The sequence below is a fragment of the Eretmochelys imbricata genome, chromosome 1 (assembly GCF_965152235.1).
Source record: "Eretmochelys imbricata isolate rEreImb1 chromosome 1, rEreImb1.hap1, whole genome shotgun sequence".
Lineage (NCBI taxonomy): Eukaryota > Metazoa > Chordata > Testudines > Cheloniidae > Eretmochelys > Eretmochelys imbricata.
The window spans coordinates 219357511-219384411 of record NC_135572.1 but is presented as its reverse complement, the minus strand read 5'-3'; the positions used below and the strand labels follow the sequence as shown (position 1 = coordinate 219384411).

Here is a 26901-nt window from a genome sequence, read left to right as displayed (position 1 = left end):
TACTGAACAGAAAATGTTTGTGAGATTTGGAAATGAATCACCTGAGCAAAGGACACCGACATCCTCAGCAATTCCTGCCTGGGCTGTCTCAGACGTGGAGATGTCACAGAGAGTCAGACGAGTCTCATTTCCTGCACACTGGACCCTTCTGAGCCCCACAGGGCCCGTTCCATTCTCAGTCTTTGGGGGGTTAAAAGCTTTCTCAGCGACTCCGCGCTGGAGCTCCCTGCACACCACGCTGGCATCGTCCATGTCCCACTGGTCATCCAGCACTCTGCCCCACACACCAGGGAGGGAAATCTCAACTCTCCCGTCACACCGGCTCTCTCCGTTCAGCAGTCTGAGTGATTCAGAGTGACCTGGGCTCAGGAGAGATGGGAAATACACTGAATAACACTCTCTCTTATACACTAGAAACACTGCACATGAAATTGTGGACTATTTCTCAATAAGAAGGTATAAGCCAGTGATCAGAGTGTGTCACAGTGTTGAAGGGAACAACCTCTGTCAGAAGACACTTATTCCTGTGAATCTAAAAGTGGAAGGTGCTGCAAGAATTTTAAAAATCTGAGCTTGACACAAGGGCTTGCCAACGGACTCTCTAAATGAGTGAGCGAGGGAATTCCTGCTGATTACTGATTGGGAAAATAGTCTCTGTGTGTGGTGGTGGAATGGCTGCTGAGGTTTGTAGTCACTTTATCCAGGCTTAAATGCCTGGAAGCCAGTGAATGGTGTCTGCACAAGCACTTAGCAGGTGGGTCGTGAATGATTTAGGCAAGTTTGCCTTGAGGGAGTTTGGCCAATGGAAGAGCAGGATTCACGGTGGTCAGGAACAGGTTATTATTGGTAAATTCCCTTAGCTCCCTCTGATCTTTGCTCAGCAAGTGGCAACTTTCTTGGTTCACGTAGATCCAGTGCAGGAGCTCCTAGTGTTAGATAGTTCCCGGCACTGGTGGTTCTAACTGGAGCTGTCCCCTGAAATGTGGTGTCATCTCTGAGTCCAACATGAGATTCCTGCTGATCAATTCATAGCACAAGAAGCAGGTTGTGTGTGGGGTGGGGAAGGGGACGTGCTTTGTTGGTGAATATTGTGACTCCCTTGGGATGTGAATCTCAGTCTTTGCGTTTGTCTCAGAATCAGAGAGTCTGACATCAGCGTGGTAAGTTAGGAATTACTCACCGAGTTCAGACCCAGGTGCAGCCAGGAGAGACTGACAATGTTAAAAGACAACAGCAGAGTCAGTGCAGGGCACACCCACTGGCTGTGTCAGGTACAGTATGTACTAGTATGGCAACCTGACGGGTGCAGTGTGTGCGCACTGGATCCAAACAGCTCAAGGATCTTGGTAGCCAAATAACATTTCAAAGCTAAGAGTGAAATCCTGGCCCCACTGAAGGCAATGGTAAAACCTCCATTGACTTCAACGGAGCCAGGAGTTCGCCCAAAGACTGAACCAGGAGACTGCCTGCATGCAGCTAGTATAGTGCAGGGGTGTAGCCACGGGTGGGCTGTGGCCTACCCAGTGATCATCCAGGCCCACCCAAATCAGGGCTGGAGCCCCCCGAATCCACAGGCTGGGACTCCCACCCCCAGCTCGGTGTCCGTCAGCCTGGCCACATCTTTCTCCTGCCAGCGCCATGCACTGCTTCCCTGGTCTCTGACCCAAGCACTAGCCCTGCGGTGGGTGTGCCTCCTGAGGGCAGGTCTGTGAGGGACTAGTGCTGGGGCCAGAGACTGGGGCAGCAGCTCCCGGCACCGGCAGGAAAGGGACGTGGCTGGGCTGACGGACACTGAGCCAGGGTCGGGAAGGGTGAGCAGAGCTTGAGCCCTAGTGGGACCCCACTTTGCCCAAAAGGCACGCCTAGGTGACCAGATGTCCCGATTTTATAGGGACAGTCCTGATATTTGGGTCTTTTTCTTATATAGGCGCCTATTACCTCCCACCACTTGTCCAATTTTTCACATTTCCTATCTGGTTACCCTAGGGACGCCCCGCAGCCTGTGTGCCCTGAGCAGCCTCAGCTTTGGAGCCCCCCTCCCTCCTGCCCCCTTCCCAGGGCACCGGATTCCTCCTGCACCCCTCCCTCTGCTCCTCCCGTCACTGCCCACCCCCGAAAGCTGAGGCCCACCCAAGTTTCCTGTCCTAGGTATGCCACTAGTGTAGTGTGAGGGCAGAGAGTAGCTCTGGGGCTTTCCGAGGAGGCTCATGGATATAACTGGGTACCACAGCTCCGCAGGAAGGCCGGATGGGATCATGGCAGATGGAGCTCGTATGGAAGGGACCAGGTGTTTTTCCTTAGAAGGGATTCTCCTTCCAGCAATTGTAGGGAGAAATCAGCATCTTCATGTGCTGAGGAGTTCCCTCCGAGAACCAGGGTCTGGGCTGAGTAGCTAGTTAGGAAAGGCAGGGCAGGGCTGTAGGGAATTCAGTGAGGAATGCCGGTAGCAGCCTCTGTGAGAAGCAGGAGAACTGCGAGGTTTTTTGCCCCCAAGGTACAAAGTTATCAGTTGTAAAGAGGAGAGTAGACGTCTGTTGAGAGTTCTGGGCAGGGCCACATAGGCTTAGTCATGGTGTGTAACGGCACCAGTGACTCTGGGCTCTGTGGGGGTCAGTCCTGGAAGCTACGTGTCCATTATTAGGAAGAAGGTTGAAATCCAGGGCTTCTGCAGTAGGTTTATCTGTAAGGATCCCAGTTCCAGCCAGGCAAGAAGCCCTATGGAGACTCTGTACATGGATCTGAAGATGTGGCAGAGAGGGGAGCTGAAACTTAATTAAGCAGGAGGGGTCCTTGTGGTGAGGGGAGAAGCAGATGATCATAATGGCCTTTTTGGATCTTAAAACTCTATGGATCTATAGACCCATAAGATGGGCTCCATTTAGGCACAAGGGAACCAGATTGGCTGGCCATTTAAATTAATTTTCTAGTGAATTATTTTCCCGCAGGGCCCTGGCCACTTTCAGTGCCCAGGATGGATAAATCGGGGTTGTGCAGCATCAGACTGTTGCTTGTATGACCCCTGACTCCGCTGCTGACTCACTGGGTGGCCTTGGGCAGGTCACTTTGCTTTTCTCTCTCTTTTCTCACATGGAGCTGTGACATTGCACTCTGTCGGATTTTATGAAAGTATGCTGATGAGTGTGAATATAATGTAACTGAAATATGCTTCCTGTATGCTGGCAAGTGGGTAATGAAGTCTTACAGTGACATGTGATCATGTCACCTGAACTCGAATCCATCTTTAACCTGGTGCTTTTCCATTGGAAAGGAGGGATGGGAACCCAGAGAGGGACAAAGGATTCCCGCCTTATGCAAAAGATATATAAGTGAGTGGAACAGAACAAAGTGGGCAGCCATCATGAGAAATCCCCTAGCTACCACCTGAGCTGGAACAAGGGCTGTACCAGGGAAAGGATTGTGCCCAGACTAGGTAGGCATCCAGTCTGTGAAAGAAACTTATTGAAACATCTCTGAGGGTGATTTTATCTGGATTCAGTTTTATTACTGTATTCGGCTTAGATTTGCGTGTTTTATTGTATTTTACTTGGTAATTCACTTTGTTCTGTCTGATACTACTTGGAACCACTTAAATCCTACTTTCTGTATTTAATAAAATCACGTTTTACTTATTAATTAACCCAGAGTATGTATTAATACCGGGGAGGGGGGTTAAACCGCTGTGTATATCTTTCTCCGAGTGTTATAGAGGGTGGACAATTTATGAGTTTATCCTGTATAAGCTTTATACAAGGTAAAACGGCTTTATTTGTGGTTTGGACCCCATTGGGAGTTGGGCATCTGAGTGTTAAAGACGGGAACAGTTCTTAATTGCTTTCAGTTAAGTCTGCAGCTTTGGGGCATGTGCTTCAGACCCTGGGTCTGTGCTGGAGCAGACTGGCATGTCTGGCTCAGCTAGACAGGGTGCTGGAGTCCTAAGCTGGCAGGGAAAGCAGGGGCAGAAGTAGTCTTGGCACATCAGGTGGCAGCCCCCAAGGGGTTTCTGTGATCCAACCTGTCACAGGAGATAATAATAATACTTACCCACCTACTTCCCTGGAGTTTGGTAAGGGTTTATTAGTGTCTGGAGAGTACTTTGAACACATAAAGCTCTGCAGAAATGGTAAGTACTCTGGAGAATCAGGCCCTGAGAGTCTCAGGTTGCTGCTCAATCACCGCAAATAAGTAGCGAGTTGGGAATTTTGGCTTTAATCGTTGTAAGTACTGTGGGACAGCATCACACACTGAGGGGCAGGTGTCCTTAATCCAGCATCTCTCTTGCACTTACCTGAGCAAATCACACTGGCATCATTGTCGTGTGAGCACTGAGAGACCCCCAGGGCAGTAACAGGGCAATGGCGCAAATGGGTTTCAGTCCCTTTGCAGTGAAATGTGTCTGTCCAGACAAAGCCAGTTCCCTTCCCAAAATACCCTCCTCCTGGGGCTGATACAGCGAATCCGCAGTCGAGCTGACGACAGAACACGTTGGCGTCTGGTAAATCCCAGCGTGAGTCACAGAGGGTTCCCCAGGCACCAAGAACCTGGATCTCCACCCTTCCTGAGCACGCTGTGCTGCCGTTCACCAGGCGGAACCCTGTGTGCCCAGGGGAGAAGGGAGAAGGGGTTTAGAGAGGGAGCATTTAAGATATTTTATATTAAATAATAAAGGAAAGGAAAGTTGGGGGATTGAACCCATTCCCATTATATCGAGTTGTTTAGGTTTTACTGGAAGCTGATAGCAGCTTTGTTATCTCAGCTCCCTACAGAGCGAGATCATTTTTTTTGCTGCATTCTACTCTAGAATACACACGACTGGGATTTTAGAGACATTGTGCCAAATTCTTACTTGAGCATATGACACTTGCATCATTTGCATGTGAGCACGTCTGATTCCTGTGTGATATCCTGGGACAGTACATGATGTGTGACTCATTCCCTACACACTGGAATTCCTCAGTCCAGATTGGTCCATGTCCTTCTCTGAAATGAGCTCCTCCTGGGATAGATAGAGCTGTTCCACACTGTAGTCCATTACAGATAACACTGGCAGCTTTGAGATCAAAGTGTGCATCACAGATTGTAGCTCAAGTGTCTCCATGTCTTACTTCCACACGTCCTGAGCAGGCACTGTCCTCTCCAACCAGCTGGAGCTCAATGTGTCCTAGAAAGCCAATGAAGGATGAAAATTACAAAGGAGCCTCAGGGAGTTAGGTGTTCCACTGCCTTAGAACGTTGGCCAAAAGCCTATCCTAGTGCAGTGGGACAGTGCAGGCAGCAATTAGACATTTTTTTAAAAAGCAATGTACAACAAATGGAAAGAGGGGAACTTAATAGTAATCAATATACACTGGAAGTTCTGAGATGTAGAAAATCGATAAGGGAAGCTAAAGCTATCAGGGAAAACTCCATAGTTGGCAGGGCTAGGAACAATAATGACCATTTTTTTCAGTATATTAGGAGTAAAGACAAACAAACAAACAAATCCTAACAAAGGTGTAGCCCATTACAAATGGAGATGGTAAAATAATTTATAATGATGCAAATAAGACAGAAGTGTTCAATAAACATTTCTGGTTTGGGATAGAAGCAGGAAGTGTATTCATACTATGTGAAGAGGGTGAACCTCTCTGCAGTCTGTTGGTAACTAAGGAGGATGTTAAACAGTATCTAGTAGGGATAAACTTTTTTACAAAATCAGCAGGCCTGAATAGCTTATGAAATCTTGGAATAAATAGAAATGTAGGACTGGAAGGAACCTCATGAAGTCATCTAGTCTATCCCCCCACACCAAGAGAGGTTTAAGTATACCTAGTCCATCCCTGACAGATGTTTGTCTAACTTATTCTTAAAAGTCACCAATGACGTGTGTGACGGGTTCGGTTACAGACACCCCCTTGGGACTGTCACCTCATGTTCTGAAATTACCTCTGAGCCCGTTTTCCCTGCCAGCTTGGGACTCCAAAACCCTGCCTTGTTGAGCCAGACATGCTAGCCTGCTGCAACACACACCCAGATCTGGTCCACACCCCAAAAGCTGCAGACTTCAACCAAAAACTGCTCAGCAGGTCACCTATCTCCAGCATCCAGACATCCAGTTCCCAATGGGATCCAAATCCCAAATAAATCCCTTTTACTCTGTATAAAGCCTATACAGGGTAAACTCATAAGTTGTCCACTGACAGAGAGATATGCACAGCTGCTTGCTCCCCCAGGTATTAATTACTTACTCTGGGTTTATTAATAAACAAAAGTGATTTTATTAAGAATAAAAAGTAGGATTTAAGTGGTTTCAAGTAATAACAGACAGAACAAAGTAAGTCATCCAGCAAAATAAATAAAAAACACACAAGTCTAAGCCTAATACATTAAGAAACTGATTACAGGTAAAATCTCACCCTCAGAGATGTTCCAATAAGCTTCTTTCCCAGACTAGACTCCTTTCTAGTCTGGGCCCAATCCTGTCCCCTGCTACAGTCCTTATTAGTTCCACCAGACATCTGAGGTGGAAAACAGGGGCTTTCTCATGACTGACAGCCCCATCTGTCCTGCTCCACCTCTTTTTATAGCTTTGGCACAAGGTAGGAATCTTTTGTCCCTACCCCTCCTTCTAAATGGAAAAGTACCAGATTTAAGATGGATTTAAGATGGATGTCCTGTGAGACCTCATTGTTCATTACCCACAGGCTGGCCCACAGGTACACAGGAAGGCTTGCAGGTAAATAAACCATCTACAAACAATTGTCGTAGTCAATGGGAGCCATCAAGATTCTAAACCACCATTAATTGCCCACACTTTACATAATTACAATCTGACCTCAGAGTCATACTTCATATTTCTAGCTTCAGATACAAGAATGACACATACTTACAAATAGGAGGAATATATTCAGTAGGTTATAACTTTTGTTTTGATACCTTAAATGAGAACTTTTGCATAAAGCATATTCCAGTTACATCATATTCACACTCATAAGCATATTTCCATAAAACATATGGAGTGCAACGTCACAACGGGGACTCCACAACCTCCCTTGGTACCTTGTTCCAGTACTTAACTGTCCTTATTTTTAGAAAGTTTTTCCTAATATCTGACCTGACTCTCCCTTGCTGCAATCTAAATGGATTACTTCTTGTCCTACCTACCCATTGTAGAGAGAAAGCCCAAAACTGGACACACTGCTCCAGCTGAGGCCTCACTAGTGCTGAGTACAGCAGGACAATTACCTCCTCTGTCTTACATATGACAATTCTGTTTATAAAATCCAGAATAACATTTCCTGTTTTCAAAACAGCATCACCCATTTCAGTCTGTGATTCAACATAACCCCATAACATTTTCTGCAGTAGTGCTGCCTAGTCAGTTATTCCCCATTTTGGATTGTTTGCATTTCATTTTTCCTTCCTAAGTCTAGTACTTTGTACTTGTCTTTACTGAATTTTAATTTACTGATTTCAAACCAATTCTCCAATGTATCAAGGTAATTATGAATTCTAATACTCTCACTAAAGAGCTTGTGACCCCTCCCAAGTTTGTGTCATCCACACATTTTATGAGTTTATTCTCTACTCCACCATCCAAATCACTAATGAAAATATTGAATAGTACCAGGCCCAGGAGAGTGATATTATTTATGTATCCATAGGAACACAGTGACCAGAGAGAAAAGTGTTAAGGCAACTAAAGGCCAACGGGCATATGTCTTACGTAATCCTCAGCATTTCCCTCAAAACCTGGGCTGGCCCAACCTATCCCAGGTACCCCTGCTTGTGGGGACTGGGTTTCAATCTCTTTCCCTGCAGACCCTGCCTCTCCCTCTTTGTTCATCAGGGCTCCCCTTTTCATAGTTCCCAAGCTCTTTGTTTAATTTTCCCACTTGAAGGGCCCGTCCCCAATCCCAAGCTAGCGGGGGAGGGGTGCCCGGCTTGGTCAGAGGCAAAAGTTCAAAGGCCTTGACACCCGTATTGTCAGTTAAGCACCAGTGACTGGGTTCTCTGTAGCCATTGTCTGCCTTGCTGGAACATGTGGGGAGCTCCAGCAGGAGTTACTCTTTGAACCTGGTAAAAAATGGCAAAACAGCAATAAAAGAAACAGAAGTACACATAATATACATAACAATACAGATATTTCCCATGGTCTATGCAGGGTCATAGTGGACAAGCAATGGGACTAGCGCTTCCAGGGTGATGCTGTGAAAAGGCGAAGGTGATCCTTGGCGGTTTAAACAGGGTAGCAGTGAGAAGAGCTGGCTGAAACGCAGGATTTCCAGCTCACAGGAAATTTTGCTAGTTCAAAACTTCCTGTGAACCAGAAATCCCCTCAAATTTGTTCTGGAAAGACCAACACATGGTGTGTCTGACATGAAATTTGCTCCCAGGGACACCAGCAGATTCTGAGTGACACTGACATTCTTGTCAGTTTCACCTCCAGTGCTAAGAGAAAAACAAAAATGTCAATTTCTCTCAGCTGCTGTTGGGGATCCCAGGATCTGTGGCTCTTGGGCAGCCTCACCATGCAGACTGCCTTGGGCTGGGGACCCCTGGGCTTCCAGACTCCTGGGCCAGCTGGGGTCCCAAATAGCCAGCTGGCCTGGGAGTACCGAAGCTCTGGGGTCCCCGGTCTGGGGCAGTCTGCAAAACAGGGCTGCCTCAGAGCCGCAGACCTTGGGAATCAGGATCCCACCCAGGATTTCTAAATTCCCTGCTGTGGAGCTGGGAGCTGAGCCCTGGTTAAAGCTGGGACTCCCTTCTGCATGGCAGTGTTTCCCCGGAGCTGCAGACTATAGAAGACCAGGGTCTCTGGTCCTGGGGCAGTCTACAGGGTGCAGCTATCCCAGAGCAGCTGACCTGAGAAGACTGGGGTACCTGGCCCCAAGGCAGTCTGCATGGCAGGGCTGGCTGGAGCCCCCCAAGCCAGATGGCACTTAACCATGCAGGTTTCTGCCACAACCCTGCCTGTGATCTAGAGAAAGTTCCTTGCACCCGACTCAGCTTTCATGGGAAATGTCCAGTTCAACAAACCAGCATTTTCCAATGAAGCTCCATTTTGTTGGATAATTTCTGACCAGGGACATGATTTTACCTCTGTATACAGTATGGTGGGACCGATACCGCATCCAGTGTGTTGTCCACATTTTAAGAAGGATATTAAAAAAAAATGGAAAGGGTGCAGAGAAGAGCCACAAAAATGAGTTAAGGACTTGAAAATATGCCTTGTAGTGAGAGATTCCAGGAGCTCCGTCTGTTTATTTTTAATAAAGACCAAGAGGTGGCGTGATTATACTGTATAAGTACTTTAGTGTAGAAGTACTTGCGCAGGGACAAAACACTGGTATGTAGAGGCCTCCTTAGTCTAGTGGAGAAAGGCAAAACAAGAACAAATGGCTGGAAGTTAAAGCCAGAGAAATTCATATTAGAAGTAAGCCATACATTTTCCATAGCGAGGACAATTAACCACTGGAACAAACTAAAAAGGGAAGCAGAAGATTATTCACCTCCTGAAGTATTTAGATGAAGATTGGATGCCTTTCTGGAAGATGTACTTTAGCCAAACAAAAATTACTGGATTTTTAAGGAGTAACTGGTTACTCCTTAAAATTGGTTAAGGAGTAACTGGATTAAATTCTGAAGCCTGTTACCCAGGAGGCCAGACTATATGATCTAATGCTTCCTTCTGCCCTTAAAATCTATAAAGCTATGTTTCTAAAAGGAGGTTAAATTTGTAAAGTCAAGCACTCAAACATTCAGAATGCCAGGCTCGTGTTGTCCTCTGTAACCTTAATTAGTCCCTTTTGTATTTCCATTGTGATACAGTCTTTAATTACACCATCAAATGCTATTTTTGCCCCAGGACCCCTGCCTCACTCAGTGCACAGGACACGTGGTGCTGACTGAATGGGTGGATGGTCAATCATTCTTTTTATACTCATTGTGCAATGTTTGGCCCCAGCCCTTATGTACTGCACATCATCCAAACTGAACTCCCAAAATAGAATTGTTCATTTCCTCATGGGCTTTTCTATGGCGCTCATTCCTATGGTAGCTGAGTGCTTCACAAACATTAAAGAATTTCTCTTCACAACACCCCTGGGAGGCAGGGAAGTATTGTTATCTCTATTTTACATAGGGGAACTGAAGCCCAGAAACACTATGGCCAAAATGATCAAAAGTGTCGACTGATTTTGGGTGCCCAACTTGAGACACCCAGGTCCTGATTTTTCAGATTCCTTAGCATTATACAGCACTTAGTATGTTCAGAGCAGAAGACCTACTGCAGGGGTGGGCAAACTTTTTGGGCCGAGGGCCACCTCTGGGTGGGGAAATTGTATGCAGGGCTGGGGCAGGGGGTTCGGGTGCGGGAGGGAGTGTGGGGTGTGGGAGGGGGTGCGGTGTGCAGGAAAGGGCTCAGGGCAAGGGATTGGGGCAGAGGAGGGGTGCGGGTGTATGAGGGGGCTCAGGGAAGGGGGTTGGGGTGCAGGAGGGGTGCGAGGTGCAGGCAGGGAGTTTGGGGGCGAGGTGCAGGAGGGGATCGGGCTCCGGCCTGGCGCTGCTTACCTAAAGCAGCTCCGGGGTGGCAGCGGCACGCACCGGGGCCAGGGAAGGCTCCCTGCCTGTCTGCCCTGGCCCCATGCCGCGCCGCTCTGGGAAGCGGCCGGAACCACATCCCTGCACGGCCCCTGGGGGAAGGGGGGCACAGGGCTTCATGCGCTGCCCTTGCCACGCCCCAGGTACCTTCCCCGAAGCTCCCATTGGCTGCGGTTCCCCGTTCCCAGCCAATGGGAGCTGCGGGGAGCGGTGCCTGGAGGCAAGGGCAATGCACAGAGCCCTCTGCCCCGCCCCCCCCACCACCCGGGGTCCCAGGGACGTGGTGCTAGCTGCTTCTGCGGGGCCTGTGGCAGTACGGGGGGCAATCCCACGGGCTGGATCCAAAGCCCTGAGGGGCCAGATCCAGCCCATGGGCCGTAGTTTGTGCACCCCTGACCTACTGACTTCAGTTTACAGCAGCATATGCTCAGCACTTCTGCAACCAGACCCCCACGGTTACAAGGGGCCACCCATAAAATGAGGAACACACAATTAATGACCACCTGTGAAATATTTGGTTTCAGAGACTTGCCAAGCATCACACAGGATCTCTGTGGCAGAGGCAGGGAGAGAATCCAGTTCCCCAGGGCAGGATTCAGCTGCCTTAACAAGAGACCCTCCTTTCTCTTTCTGCAATCCCCTGCCTCACACACAGCACACTTTGCAGTTCTGCAACCAATGAGGCAGGGTCCTACACAGAACAGCCTCCTTCGCGCCACAACCAACCCTGATTCAGAGCCCTGTCGAGCACAGGCGTAGTTTGACTGCTGTATTCGGGGGGGACAGAGCGCGCACACACACACACACACACACACACACACACACGTGCATGCTGAAGCCAGTTATCTTGGCTCACTGACTCTCCCTCCCCCTCCCCAGCCTGGAGTGGTCTCTGGGCTGCCAGGGCTGGGGGCGGGGCAGGATGGCTCAATGGGTGAGCCCCAGCTGCTGCTGTCTGCTGCAGCGCCCTGAGCTTGGGAGCTGTGGCCACTCCAGCACCGGCTGTTGCAGAGATGTTGCTGCTCTGGGGCCTCCCAGGGCCGTTGCAGCCGCCTCCCTGCTGGGGCTGCTGCTGCCGAGGGGACGCCACATGCTGGGCTCCTGCTCCCCGCTCCCATTCCTCTCTCTCCTTCTCTTCCCATCCCACCCCCTTCACCTGCCCGCTGCCCCATGCCCCTCCCCCTTTCCCAGTGTCCTCTGCCCCCTGCAGGCACTCACCGCTTTACCGGAAACGGGCAGGCACTAGGACCCAGGCAGCCGTGCACAGCTGCAGAGCGACAACCCGGAGCAGCTACTCTCAGCCTCAGGAGAAGTGGCTCCATCCCCCCACATTCCCTGCACCGACCCCACATGTCCCCCCCAGGCCTTTCCTCTGCCAATGCCCCCCTGCACCCTCCCAAACTATGCCCATGCTGTCTGTCCTGTGCACTGAATGAGGCAGGGGTCTCATGGAGAAAATAGCTTTTTATCATGGAATTAAAGACAGTATCTTAATGCAGATGTACAAGTGGGCCAAAATAAAGTTACAAAGACAACTTTAATTCTGCATTTTGTTATTTTTTACAGCTCAACTTTGCAAACTTAATGTTCCTTAAAAGTAATGTTTTGTGCATAATTTCTGAGGTTTTTAAAAAAGCAAACTGAAAAAACAGAAGTTCTAAGATGCGGAATCATGTTGCCACCCTCCGGATGCCACCCGTCTCAGTTTTACCCAGACAGTCCGTTTTTTGGCTTCTGTGTCCGGGTGTCGTTTAGGGTTGCCAGGTGCCTGGTTTTCTACTGGAAAGTTCGGTCAAAAAGGGACCTAAATGACACCTGAAGCAAAAATCTGGATTCCATGCGGGGGTGGGGGGGAGGGGAACCGGGTCATTAATCGGTGCCAGCCCCTGCTCAGCCAGGGCGGCTTCGTACCTGCAGGCCGGCTGCTTGAGACGATCCAGCGAGTGATGAGGGGAGAGGGGGAGCGAGCGATGAGGGCAGAGCCTTGAGGGGAAGAGGCAGAGAAGGGGCGGGGCCTTGAGGAAAGAGGTGGAGCAGGAGCGGGGCCTTGGGGGAAGAGGTGGAGAAGGGCGTTGCCTTGGGAGGAAGAGGCAGGGCAGGGGGTAGAGCCTCAAGGATCCGGTTACCAGCCATGAGAAAGATGGCAACCCTGTGACACCCACATGGGTCATCAGCAGGGTTGGAACCTTTAGATCCACCACAGAAACCACTGCCACTTCAGCTAACGGCGTAACTGACAGTAGTAGTAGGTTGTCATCCTCTTTGTGGACCAGCACTTGAGCGGGATCAGAAAATTTTGTTGAAGGGTTTGACAGATATTTGCTGACAGCAGGGGAATGGCAAAACTCAGGGATCCTGCTTCCATTCCAGGCTCTGGAGAGGTGTGTGTTCTGGTAGTGACAGACCCGTCTACCCCTGTTCCCCGAAGCCTAACCCCTTCTGCCCCATCCCTTCCGAGCAGTCCCTGTATCGGTCCTGTCTCTTCTCCATCCCTTGCTCTGTGTCCCAGTCCCATTCTTCTTGTCTACCCAGTGCCAGTCTCCACTCCTCAAGCTTCTCATCCCCAGGCCCAGGCTCCTGGACAAGCCAAGCCTGAACTTCACCTCTGGCTTCCCCAGCCTAGTCCCCGTTTCCCCCTATTCTCTGTGCTGTTCCTCCCCTCTGGGGTCCTCAGCTGATCTGTTTCTCACACTTATCCCTGCCTTGGGTTGTCCTGTCTGCCCCAAGCCCCAGTTCCCCTCCCTGGATGCCTCTTCCTGTCTCAGGGTTTCTCTCTACACACACTTAGCTTGTGTCAAACTGGGGTGTAAATTTACCCCGCACTAGCCTGCTGCACACTCAGTGGAGACAATTTAAAGCGTCTGGTGAAGATGCATTACGTCGATGGGCGAGTGCTCTTCTGTCTACATAATTAGTCCACCTCATCGAGAGGCAGAAGCTCTGCTGGTGGGAGAGCGTCTCCCGCTGACATAGTGCGATGCAGACACTGCTTTAAGTCGACGTAAGTTACATTGCTCGGGGGAGGGGGTGTTGTTTTCACACCCCTGAGCGATGTAACTTACATCAACTTAAGCACTAGTGTAAACAAGGCCTCAGTGCTCAGCCACACCATCCACATGGACACTCGGTGCATGGCAGGACAGTACAGGGTAGATTTACACCCCAGCTTGCCATGTACTAAATGTTCATGGAGGTCTGCTCTCAGTCTCCCACAGCCCACTCTGGCTGCTTATTCCAGTCTCGTCACCCAGTTAGTCTTAGACTCCCCTGACACCCTGGTTCCTCATCTGGTCTGTTTCCTCACCCATCTCCAGTTCCTCCCCATTGGTTCCCAGTCCCAGACTCCTCCCCCAGTCAGTCCCAGTCTCCCCCAGCTCCTTGCTCAGCACATCACAGTCTCTCCCCACCCACTTCCTGTCCTAATTGCCCTGCCTAGCCAGTCGTAGTCTCTTTCCCCCTCCTCCCAGTCCCAGGCTCCTTGCCCAGCCAGTCCCCATCTCCCACTTTCTCTCCCAGTCCCACTTTCTCTCCATCCACCTGCCTCCAGGCTCAGAATATTCCCCCTGCATCCTTATCCTCATCTACTTTCCCCTGCCACCCCGGTCTGCATTCAATTCAGGTAGCTTCCTTCCCACACTGCCTGGGCCTAATAGGCGGATACAGTCTCCCTCATCTCCGTTCTAGTGCCTGGTGCCACTCTGGCCCACAGCAGCCAGGAGCAGAATTTCAGCATAATTTTATTGGTTACACATCTTGCCACTGTGCAGCCCCTCTTCAGAGACCGTCACCTTCTTGCAGTGAAGGGGCTTGGGTGCTCCAATGATCCTCAGAGCTATGTTGTCAGGAGATTCATTTTTCTTCAAATTTGGTGTAATGAGAAGATTCCAGAAGACTTGAGAAATGCCAACATTGTTACAATCTTTAAGAAAGGAGATAAATTGGAGCATGGAAATAATCGTGGCATTGACTTGCTGTCTGCAGCAGGGAAAATTCTTGCCCATATCCTCTTAAACCGATTACTTCCCCTTGCTGAGGAAATATTGCCGGAATCTCAGTGCAGTTTCAGACCATCCTCCTGGACAACCAATATGATCTTTGTTGCCCACCAAATCCAGGAAAAGTCTCGGGAGCAAAATCAGGACCTGTACCTGGCTCTCATTGATTTGACAAATGCCTTTGATTCTGTCAATCATGAAGCCCAGTGGAAGGTGCTGGCCAGATTTGGCTGCCCTTCAAAATCTATTAAGGGCCTAAGGCTTCTTCATGATGAGATGACTGTCACTGTTCTCTGGCCTGGAGATGGATCCTTTCATCATCAAAACTGTGGTTAAGCAAGGAAGTTTTATTGCCGCAACCCTGTTCTCCATGTATTTAGCAGTCATTTTGGTCCTTGATAAATACCTCCTCCCCACTGGAGTTGACATTCAATACAGAATGGATGGGCTATTCATTAATCTTTGACATTTCTGCTCAAAGTCTAAAGTCCTCAGGGTGTCCATGACTGATCTTCAAAACGCTGATGACTGTGTCATCGTCACGCACACTGAGAATAACTTTCAGTCCACACTGGATTTTTTTGCACAAACTTACCGAAGCCTATGACTCTTGCTCCATATCAAGAAAGCTAAAGTGCTCCATCAGCCTGCTTAAGGCCTTGCACATGAGCCACCACAAATCACCATCGAGGGACAGACTTTGGAGAGAGTTGAGGACTTCTGTTACCTCGGTAGCCAACTTTCTCAAAATGCAAAAATGGACAGTGAGATCCAGCACAGGATCCAGTGAGCAACTGCTTCCTTTGGGAAACTGCTCTGGCGCATTTTCGCAGACCGTGACCTACAGGAGGAAACCAAGATCCAGGTCTACGAGACAATTGTTGTTCCTACACTCCTTTATAGACGCAAAACCTGGGTGACCTATCGACAGCACCTCAAGAGTCTGGAGAGGTAACACCCACGATGCCTCTGGAAGATCCTTTGCATCAAGTGGCAAGATCACTGCACTAACACCAGCATCCTCATTGAAGCGAATGTCACCAGCATTGAAGCAATGATCCTCACTCACCAACTCCGCTGGGCTGGACATTGTGTGCGGATGCCAGACTCTCTCCTCCCAAAACAAGCCCTCTACTCTCAGCTCACCAATGGTCAGAGATCCCGTGGTAGTCAGAGGAAACCCTACAAAGACACACTGAAAGCGTATCTCAAGAAAACTCATCACGAGCTGGGAGGAGCAAGCAACCAACCGATCTCAGTGATGCCACATCCTCCAACAGGCAGTGGCCTGCTTTGAGGAGAAGTGCCCTGCCCTCGAAGTTGAAAAGAGAGAGGGAAGGAAGGAAAGAAAAAGAACTTAGCTGTAGCTCACGAAAGCTCATGCTCAAATAAATTGGTTAGTCTCTAAGGTGCCACAAGTACTCCTTTTCTTTTCTCCCAACAGGCAGCTGACCCATCAGGAAACATCTGTACCTACTGTGGGCAGATCTATAATTCCAGGATCGGACTCCTGAGTAAAGGACCCAGATGTAAATCTGTGGTAGAGATCATCCCGGAATGGAGGGATCGCCAATGCTGCAACCAATGAGGCTGTGGGCCTACAAACAACAGCCTCTGTCACTGTGCATCCCTGCTTCACTCCCTTGTCACCGTCCAGCCCGTGCACTGACTGAGGCAAGGACCTTGGCAGAGGAGAATGTTTTGACAAAGTTTGGTATTAATCCAACCAGAAATGAAAAGTGAAACTGGACGAGAAGGGGTTGAGAGAGACAAAATGGCTGAGGTAATAGCTTTTATTGGACCCACTCCTGTTGGTGAAAGAGACAAGCTTCTCAGCTTACACATAGCTCTTCTCTGTCACATCAAAAGTTTCTCTCTCTCCAACAGAAACTGGTCCAATAAAAGATATTACCTCACCCACCTTGTCTCTCTAATATCCTGGGACTAACACGGCTACAACAACACTGCGTATGAGAAGATGACTGTCGCTTTTGGGAAAGTTTTCTAGAATTCTGTCAGGTCAGCATCTCTCAAAAATCGCTTGGTGCAGAACCATCACAGCTGCCGTATGAGTTTGTTCTCAGTGATATCTAGTGCACAGGGCAGTTTGTCAACAGATGACTGGTTATTTCTGGCATAATTCTGAATGCACCCAATCTTGAGTCCTTTATTCTGTTTCTACTCAGTCTGTACAAAGCAAACTCACATTACAGTTGTGATGTTATTGACATGAACTGTGACCTAATAGATCATTGTCTAGGGGAAGGTTGTAGTTTGCTGGTTATGATTATGCTGCCTGAATGTGTGTATCATTTTTGTATTTGAAGTTATGAATATTGGCTATGTACTTATTTGATTCTAAGTAGCCTCAGCGAAGCATTTGGTCGGCTTCTGGAGAAAGGACTATTCTCAGTAAGTGCCCAATCAAGAAACACTTAACTGACAATGGACTTTGGGAGATACCAATCCACATCTGAGTTTTCCTGGGAACATTCAAACTAACATGTAAACAATGGCATCAGCCTGCAAAAAGCTGAATCATTCATAGATGTGACTTGCCCAGGTGACTGCAAACTCCATCTTGTGCAGGGGATTTTACACAGGAGGACAAGGTGGTTTCCAACCACAAGAGAAAGACTATATAAGCCCCCGTGGAACTACCCTGCTAGCACGGCAGGGGTTAAAGGGAACCTTTGGGCCCAGCTAGCTCCACTCCGCTGTACATGCAGCCAATGCCAGGCCTGGGGGGAGAAAAGGAGAGAGCCTGGCTCAGTTGAGGGCTGACTGGCGAAGAGGCAGGAGCTATCCGCCTCCCTACCTGAGGGGAAGGGTCACTAGCCTGCCAGCTGGGGTAGCCACCAGGGAGTAATCACTGTCTCCCCAGCCAAGGGGGACTGTGGAGGAGACCTAGGAGCCTCCAGAAACTGAGGTAACTGGGTCCCTGAAGCTAACTGGGTCACCAAACTTACAGCTTCTCCCTCTGAAGGAGCCTGAGACTGCAGCATGATACCACCCAAGATCCACAAGAAGGCGCTATGGGATGCAAGCCACCCAGAGAATAGAACTAGAGGGGCCAGGCTCCAAACAACAAGACCAGGAATAGGAAGTAGCCCAGGACAGGGGATTTAGACTCTCTGCTGGGAGGCCTCCCCTATTCAGGGGTTGAGACATGCAGGACTATGGACTAGAATCTGGTGGAGAGAGAGAACCTAAGCTTCTTTGCCCAAAAGACTAAGACAAATTGACCTTCAAAACAAGGAGCCAGAGATTAGGGGTATGAAACATGCAGGAGCTTGGCCCTTCAAGGGCCCTGTTAAAAAGCTGAACTCTATTCCCACTGCAAACATGCAGCTCCAACTGAAACACAAGTGTAATTTTACAAAAAGATATACAGACAGAACTTTTGTTCTGATGGCCCCTTTGTTAGTATACAGCGCTCTCCTTCTGGTGAGATTGAGAAAAAAGAAACTCCCTACTAAGCACTTGGTCGGTGGGCAGCACAAGGCATCGTGCCGTTGTTATTTCCAGGTTAGGGGTTTTACATTGGTGACGGTCGATCTGTTTTCTGCAGTTTCAAAGTCCTGACAATGGAGCTCATTTTTGTAAAGTTCCTGCCCAACCCATCTTTTTATTGTTTAAAAATACAAGGAAATGGCAGCTGTAAGCAGGTCTGAATGAGTTCTCCCCTGACAGCTGCTGGGAGGAGGAGAGTTTGGGAGCAAACTGTATTTACATGAACACACCTCCTCTGCCTAGATATCAGCAGATAGAGCCGTGTTGCTCAAAGTGATCAACTTGGCGAGTGTTGGGTTACAAATCACCTTAGTACTGAATGCAGGGGTAGCGAAATGTTGTTATCAGTGTTGTTGTCTTTACTGTATGAGTAAAGGGGAGCAGAACTGTGCTTAACCTGTCCCAAATGAGGGGGTCACCCTCAGTTGAAAAGAACTTGTTAAGTCAGGGACTTGAATGCTAGACCTCTGTAAATCTAAGAGGGGTGTGTTAGTCAGAAGGTGTGGATTCTTCCTGAGGGTTCTTGGTTTGGTTTAATCTCTTTCTTCTCATTGTTCAAAAATGGAGCTTAAGAGGTTCTATTAGAAGTTCTCTACTATGTTAAGTACTTCTTAGAGCTGAAAACACTTGTGGGGAGGAGGGTAGTATTTCTGCCCAGCCTGCTTTACTAAGAGCTGACAATGACTAGGATTTGGGTGGATTCTCAGAAGACTGATATGCACGGGTGATAGTAGGGAAACCAGATGTCTAGCAGAGAGGAACAGTGGCTAGTGAGCTAACTAGCCAGAACAAGTGCTTAGGTGGCAGAGAGAGCAAGGTGCCTTTTTCCCTGGCTAGAAGGTGAATTTTCACAGATGCATGTCTGAACTCTGGGTCTTCACTGACCAAGGACAACCACTGTGACTGGGGTGTGATGAGGGGGCAGAGAAAAGGAATTTTTGGTTGTAGAACTCAAGAAGATAAGGTGGAAGGCGCTGCCCCACACATGCTGGGGTGGGTGCCCTGCTCACAGTTTTATGTTTATGAATCCTGCTTGCAGCATTTTCCCTAATGAATGTCAGCTGATTTTCCTCCTTTCATTAAAAGTTTTCTTTTCTACACGCAGACTCTTCTTGCGAGTGGGAAAGTATTGCCTCTCTAAGGCACCCATGGGCGGTGTGTAATTTTACAGATTACTGAGTGGGGGCTCAAACTGGTTCTGTGTCATATAGTTGAAAAGGAACCTCTGGATATTGAACCAAGCCCTGGTTGCTGCTGGCTCCACCTGGCAGAAGGGTGACACATACACATACCCCCCACCCCCACCCGCTAACCATGTGAAGTGAATGTTGAAGTTTCTCACTGAAACACGCAAAATCTGGGAAAGGGTTGAGATTAAACCCTGCCCTGAGCTCCCATCGCCAAGGGGAGCTGCTAAAACTTTTGGAACTATAGGAAATATTCTACTTTTCCTTGTGTTATTTCAGGGGAAGATATTATTCCTACTAAATGTTCAGAAGAGAGAACTTAAAAATAAAATTTATAATGGGTCTGTAGCTGTAATGTTAACTATTCAGTTACAACAAATGCAATAATATGATATTCCTGTGCTGTGTAGGGTTGAGGTATATTTTTGGCTGAGCTCTCTATTCTACTCTCGATCTACAGGGTATCAGAGATTGTGAAATTTTCTGTTACTGGTTGGTCCAAAATGTGAGAAGTAACAGAGCAGACGGGGGAGTGCTTTCGGCAAAATCTAATTCTGGCCAAGCTGGGAGAATCTGCCCCTTCCTTGGTCACCTTATGAGGGTGGCAAAGGGGCTACATATATGCCCCAGCCTCTGTACCTCTGTGATTGGGTGTCTGGGTCTGCATTTTAGCATGAGTGTAACATTTTCGAAAGTGCCTCAGTGACTTAGGAGCCTACGTGACATTTTCCTTTTCCATTTTCTCTCCTATCTGCATTTTTAGACCCATTCAGAGGGAAAAGGGAAAGGAACAATATGGCACTGAAACAACTGGAGATGAGATAATGAAAATGCTTCACAGTCACACAGGGGGCTCCTCGGTGCCCAGTGACATGAACAGTAATAATTGCAGTTCAGTAATAATAATAATTACAGGACTTGCTCTGCTTTTTGTTCATTTCTCCTTAGGGTCACAGGCACACAACACGTTGTGGGTTCCAGCCCCTTTCTCTCAGGGGATTTGTCTTTCAGGACAGAGTTGGCTGATTCTTACCTGAACAGGTCACTCCAGCATCCTCTGTGTGATCACAATAATTCACTCCCCATCCCCTGTTCCTGCAATGCCAGAGAGCAGACTCGGTACTACGACAGGCAATGTTATCCAGCCAAATTGGTCCAGATCCTGCTCCAAAATGAGCCTGGTCATGGGCACTGACAGCAGCTCCACATTCCAACTGCTTACAGACAACCCCAGCATCTGTCATGTCCCAGCCATCATCACACACTGTCCCCCACTGATTCTGGTGTTTAACCTCCACTCTCCCGGCACAGGGGCTGCCTCCATCCGCCAGCCTCAGCTTGTCAGCACCTTCAAAGAGAGACAAAGAGTAGGGTCAGAGCAGCAGGGAGCCCCCTCCTCAGCATTATCACAGCAGAGTCTGTGCTCGACAGGAAGGGATCCGTGCCCAGAACCAGGAGAATGGGACCTGCCCAGAGCTGCCTCATGGCACCACCTTCTCACGTCTCAGGGCCTCGCACTCAGGGCTGTCATTGCTGCAGCTCTCCCCATTTTATCCCCACTCTGGTGGTTTGGGGAGTTTTTACCTGTCTCGTGAGAACACGATGGAAGGCGCCAACTCATGGAGTTTCCCTTACTCCAAATGGCACCATCTCCTGTGACTGTCACTGGGGCTGAAGCCAGCGAGATGGTGGGGAGATGGTCTGCAGTGGGGTAACAGGGAGGCAGGAGAGAAAGTCGGAAGGGAGGGGACAGGGATCTGAAATTGGGGCAGGAGGGAGCAGTGGAGATGGAGCACAGGGTGGTCTGAATGGGGGAGCAGGGAGCATAGGGCTGGAGTGGTTATTGAGCAGGGGGCAGGAGGGAGGAGAAGGGGGTTTAGAGAAACGGGTCTGCATGGAGAGGCGGAGAGAGGAGGGGTCTGGAGTGGGGGACAGGAGTGAGAAGTGAGGAGGGGGTGAGGAATCGGGCAGGAGGGAGAGGGGGGAGGGGGAGAGAGCAGAGAGGGGGCAGAAGGAGGCATGGGGAGAAGAGGGGGGTTCTAAAAAAGGGGGAAGAAGGAGGTAGGGGTTGGGAGGGGTGATCATGTGTAAGAGAGGAGGGAGGGACTCTGAAGCAGGGCAGCAAGAGGGTGAGGAGGGGAGGGGTGTGGAGCAGAGGATGGGAGGGAGGGGAGGTAGCCTGGAGCAGGGGGAGATGAGGGAGAATTGGGAAGGATGGAGGAATCAGGATGAAGTGTGGGGAGTCTGGTGCTGGTAGACAGGAGGGAGGGGAGGGGTTCTGGAGCAGGAGGACAGGAGGGAGTATTGGGGAGGGGAATGGAGTCTGGAGTAGGCAGGGGATGGGATCAGGAGTGTGAGGGGGCAGGAGCAAAGGAGAGAAGGGGAGGGGGCTCTAGAATGGGGGCAGTGCTTTCCCGCCTCAGGCAGAGAAGTTGCAGGGGTGGGGTGGGGGAAGCCTGGGAAGTGTTTCTCTTTGCAAATAGCTAAATCAACCCTGCCCTGTTACGGTGACATTATAGCGGATGTGAATGGTTGATGTCAGTGTGAAGGTCTCCAATATCTGTAACTCACCCCTGAACAGTAACAGAAGTTCTGTGTGCGAGTGTGAACTACGCTGCATGAATTAGCTCAGTGGCTGTAAAGCTATTTCCCAGTCAGCCCTTCGTCTGTCAGAGGAACTGAACCAGGAGGCAGAGCGAAGGCAGTGCTGGGCAATGGACTGCAGTTCCTATCTCAGGGGTGAGGGGAGGGTAAGTGCAGACTCCAGCTGAGCAGCCAGGGGGAGTCGTGCAATCTGGGTGCATTAAATGGTGACTTTTCAGTCTGCAGTTCTCACCCCCACGCTGGCAGAGGAGTAGAGGGGGGTTCTGCAGTCCAAAGACATACTGAGTAACATGACTGGATGTTTTTTATAACCTCGTAATTTTTGCTCTGTGGAGCTTGTCATTAGAGCCTTGTCATTAGAGCCTTGTCATTAGAGCTCCCCACAGGACTTTCCTCTCACCACCTCCCCACACATTTCCCTCTTCCACTGGTCTCTTCCCACCGCCTCCCCTGGGCTCTTCCCCCTTCTCTTCTCCCCTTTCTATCTGGCCTCTCCGCCCTGCATATACAGGCTGCTCCTTCCCCACATGAGAAGCAGACTCTGCCCCCACTCCCTGACATTGACATTTCTCCCAGTAGCTCTGAGCTCCACCACTGCTCCCAGTTGTCTCTAGAGTTGTTTGTATCTGTGGGGGTTGTGGAGAGGCAAAGCTGGATGCTGGAAGAGAGGCAGTTAACAGGGAATGTGAGGAGGGGCCACTGCCTGCCACACAATCCTGGGATATTGCCTGGGAGAACTGGTCCACAGGACAGGGTGTGAAGAGCCAGGACTGTCCCTGAGACTGGGAGCAAGTATGGGCATCCTTACAATATCCAGGAGTTACGGCTACATGCAGAGTTCCACTGTGAGCCCTGGAACAGGCTGGTTGCAGCAGTGGATGGCTGAGCGAGGGACACCGTGTTTAAGGAGCCTCCATGGAGCTCAGAGAATAGTGCAGTTCACACCAGTACATGGCCAGACCATCCTGCTCCTTTAATGCCAAGGAAATACAAAACACTCACTTTGCTGCAATCCACAGGGGCGTTTATTCAGGTACAGCTCACTTCAGTGCAATCCCACAGGGAACCCATGGGGCCTGGTCTGCACTGAGAAAAATAGGGGCTTTTTTTCAATGGAGTTAACGCCGTGATGTTCACTTGTGGCAGGACCCAAGGCTGCAACACTGCTCTAGCTAAGTGCACACACAGTTCTGTTTACCTGCACCCAGTAGAAACTAAGAACAGCCGGCAGTTTCCTTGCTCAGAAATCCCCCAGCCTGCCCCTCCAGTGAGCTCCAACAGGCTTTGTTTCTTTTCTGCTTCCAAGATCCCGGTCACAACTCTTTCTACTGGCTTCTCCCCCCACCAGACACAGTCTGAGATCAGTATCCTAGCCCCTGCATTGGCAACAATGGAAATCCCTGGCTTAGCTCTGCCCTGCCCATGTGCCCAGTGCCTTTGGTAGTAGCCCCCATTGTCTGCAGCTGTTTTTACTCCATAAAGGATCTTGATTGCTCTGTCTGTTGAGCTTAAAAGAGAGTTCTCGCCCTGCCATTGGCTTTCATGAGGTCTCTGATTGTCTTAGGATCCAAGACTCCCCAATGGCAGCCATCAGCACCTTTCAGGATAACAATCACTTTTACAAACTGCACCTCTCATATGCTGGCTCCACTTCTGTGACCCAACTTGGAATAATGACCCCACCCAGCACTCTGAACATTGGGGAAGTTCAGATCTAGGTCTGGGAGTGAAACCTGCAGCTTTGGCCCATCCCTGATATATTCTCATTTGTTGGCCTGAACCCCACTGAATTTTACAAATTAGTTTTCCCGCACAATGTAAAGAGATCAATAATTGTGAAGCATGATCTTCTGGCAAAGATTGACCTGGCCTCAAGGAGGAGAACTGGGGCACTGAGGTAAATGGAAGAGTAGCTACATGGTGATATCCCCTATGTTGTGAACTCCCCCACATCACTGTGTCTGTGTCATGTGAAGTAAACTCAGATTTCCAAGAGAAAATAAAAAAAATATGAAAGAGATGATGCACATTTCCTCAGCAATCAAGCAAAAATACTTTGAGTTGAGCATGTTCTTGGCATCACTATATGACTTTATCCCACAAATAGCTGGAGAGTATTTTATGCTCCCCATGTCACTGTGTCTGCATCATGTGAAGCTGTCAAATTTCCCATAGAAAATAAAAAGATATCCAGGGGATGATGCACATTTGCTCATAAATCGAACAGAAATACACTGAGCTGAACATGTGCTTGGCATCACTATATGACACCATACCACAATCGTGCAGTAATTTATCCCGCATGTGGTAATAACTGTCCATCCCCTGCAATGTCAGTCTTATCAGCAGAAGTCACCACAGAATTCCATGCTTTCCGGTGATGTACAGCTGTGTCATAGGCTCTAATCCCAGCACATTATATTTGAACTTCTTGGGAATCTGAAATATAAACTCCAAGTCACCTGCTAGATGGTTGGTTTTGTCAGGATTTTCTGGGTTCCAGCCCCCTACTCACTGCACAGTTACTGAGCTGTCTATGAAATATACATCAGGGCAGGTTTTTCTCTAAGACAATAATTTAGACTGACCTCGCTGATTATCAAGATCAGGGTCAGTTTCTCAGGCTGGCGCAGCAGCACATCGGGTTCCCATGAACCAGCTACTGCTGAGCAGTTCACTGCACTGCCAGACACATGGATCATTCTCATGCTGCTAACACCAGCCCAGCAGGTTCCAATCACTGCATTATTTGAATCATATCTGGGTCCCACATTCAATTTGAATCCGATTGCTAATCAGTTTTGGAGTCTTTGGACCAGATTCATTCCCTAAGTCGCACCAGCACATTCTGATGTATCTCATGATCTGCTCCCCCCTCCCGCATTGCTGTTAAATCTTCCTGGAGCTGGGACACGGGATGGCAAGGAGCCTGCAGCCCTCTCTGTGCTGGAGGAATGAGAGCAGCCCTGAAACTGGGCAGGGGCAGCCTTGAGGGAATGAAACCAATGTAGCGGTGAGAGGCCCTGATGCAGCACCTCTGCCATGCAGCTTGTGCCGGTCGGGCTTCTCTAGACTCCAGCTAGGATTCAAAGCTTCTCTGCTCCAGCAGAAAACCTGGGGGAGGGAGGCAGGGCTCCTACAGGATAAATCTTCCTGCTGGCAGAGCTTCCAGTACCCCAAGGGCACAGGGCATTGCACACTGCACCCCAACACACACAAACACACACACCTGTGTGGGAGGAATCAGCTCTGGGTTTATTTGGATAAATCCTGCTCACTTCAAAATTGCAAAACTTCTTCTGGTTTCAGTGAGTGAATGGGGCAGTGAGGAACCAGGACTTCGCCCTTGGAGCTGTTGGATTCTGGACCAAACAGACATTTCTGTTGGATCCCAAATTATTGATGTATTTATTGGGATTGAAATTACTGAAGCGATGCCCAGCCAAGGCTCTAGGCATGCGGACGGCATGGATAACACTCAAATCCCTGCAGCATGAAGTGACCATTTCAACCGAAAATCAGCCAGACAGACACCCACAGAAACTTCCTCCCACCCTTTTCTCATTATGTGACACACGGCCTGGGTCCTTCCTATCCGCACCCCCAAACAAGTGTCTGTTGCAGTGTGCCCAGAAGGTCACCAGATTTGGGCTATTTTGGCCCAAAGGGGACAAGAAGTTTCAAAGTCCTGGAGGCCTCACAGACAGCACCCTGCCAGCCACCCCTGTCCTTTATAAAAAGGGGGAACCAGCTCAGGTGCCCCCGCTAACCAGAGCTGTGGCAGTACGTCACGGGGAGAGAGGGGATCTCTCAGGGAGGCTGGTCCCAGAGCATTCAGGACTTTACAAATCATCACCAACACCTTAACCTCCACCCAGAGATGGGCAGCTAGTGCAGACCCTCCAGCGCGGCTGTAACATGCTCCCAGTGAGATGTGCTGATCAGTGAGTCGCTGCTATTTGCACCAGCTTCGTTCTCTGAATGGTTCTAAGGTACAGCCCCACATTAGGGTCATTTGAATAGTCCAAACTCAAGGTTACAAACACCTTGATAACAGTGGCAAGGTCTAATCCCAAAAGGAAAAGTCATAACGTCCAAGCCAGGTACCAATGGTAAAAAGCTGACTCTAAAAGTTACTGCCCTCGTTCCAGTTAACCCAGCTCCCCTGGTGAAACTCTGAGAAGACTTACCTGCACTGTCCTGAATTGTGAGGAGAAGAAGCCACAGCACCAGAGTGGAGAGATGTCCCTTCATTGCCAGCCTAACTTGCTGTCCCCCCACTCACTGCACTGGCTGCCCCTAAACACCTGCCAGGGCTCCTCTGTGTCTGACAAGTGACAACAAAGCAGTGGAAGGGAAATATATAGATTCAGAGACCGGCATCAGCTGCGGGAAGGAACCAATAGCAAACCCATCTGCCTTTTTAGTTATTATCAGTGGTTTTATCTGTGATTTTATGCAGCTAAAACATCCTATAAAACTCTAAAGCAACAAACATCACCATATATGAGTGATGAACCCCCTCCTGATGTCAGGTTTACCACAGCCTCAGATCATCAGGTAACCCCCAATCTCTGGAGCCGGAAGGAAAAGTTCTGCACAAACTGTAGCTGTGCTGTTTCTCGCCCTGATAGATTCTATATCATATTAAACATGAACTAGGAGACATCAGAGGCAGGTTATTTTATAAACTAGGGAAGAAATCTCTTGTGCCAAAGGTGATCATTACAAGACCAATTCCCAGTATAGGACATGCCCAATTACAGACAAGGACAACTCACTAGAACCAGGTTGTGTTGCTCAGATCAGCTTTATAGAAGAATTACTCAGCAGCATCTGAAATATTGACAGTTCTTCCACTAATAGGCCTTGGGGCGGGGGGAAAGTGGGCCAGTACAACATACCAGTAAAAATTGGCTGCCGGTAGCGGCCCGTACACAGATGACGTTAAAGTGCTGCCACGGCAGCGCTTTAACATCATTGCCCCCCAACCCAGGCTGCCAATGGGGTCACAAATGGGGCAG

The 26901-nt window shown here is 49.2% G+C and overlaps 1 pseudogene; it reads right to left on the bottom strand.

Moving 5' to 3' along the window:
* Window positions 1-26131, bottom strand: part of LOC144268801 (antigen WC1.1-like) — a 38510-nt pseudogene extending 12379 nt beyond the window's left edge.
* Window positions 26132-26901: the final 770 nt, after the last annotated feature.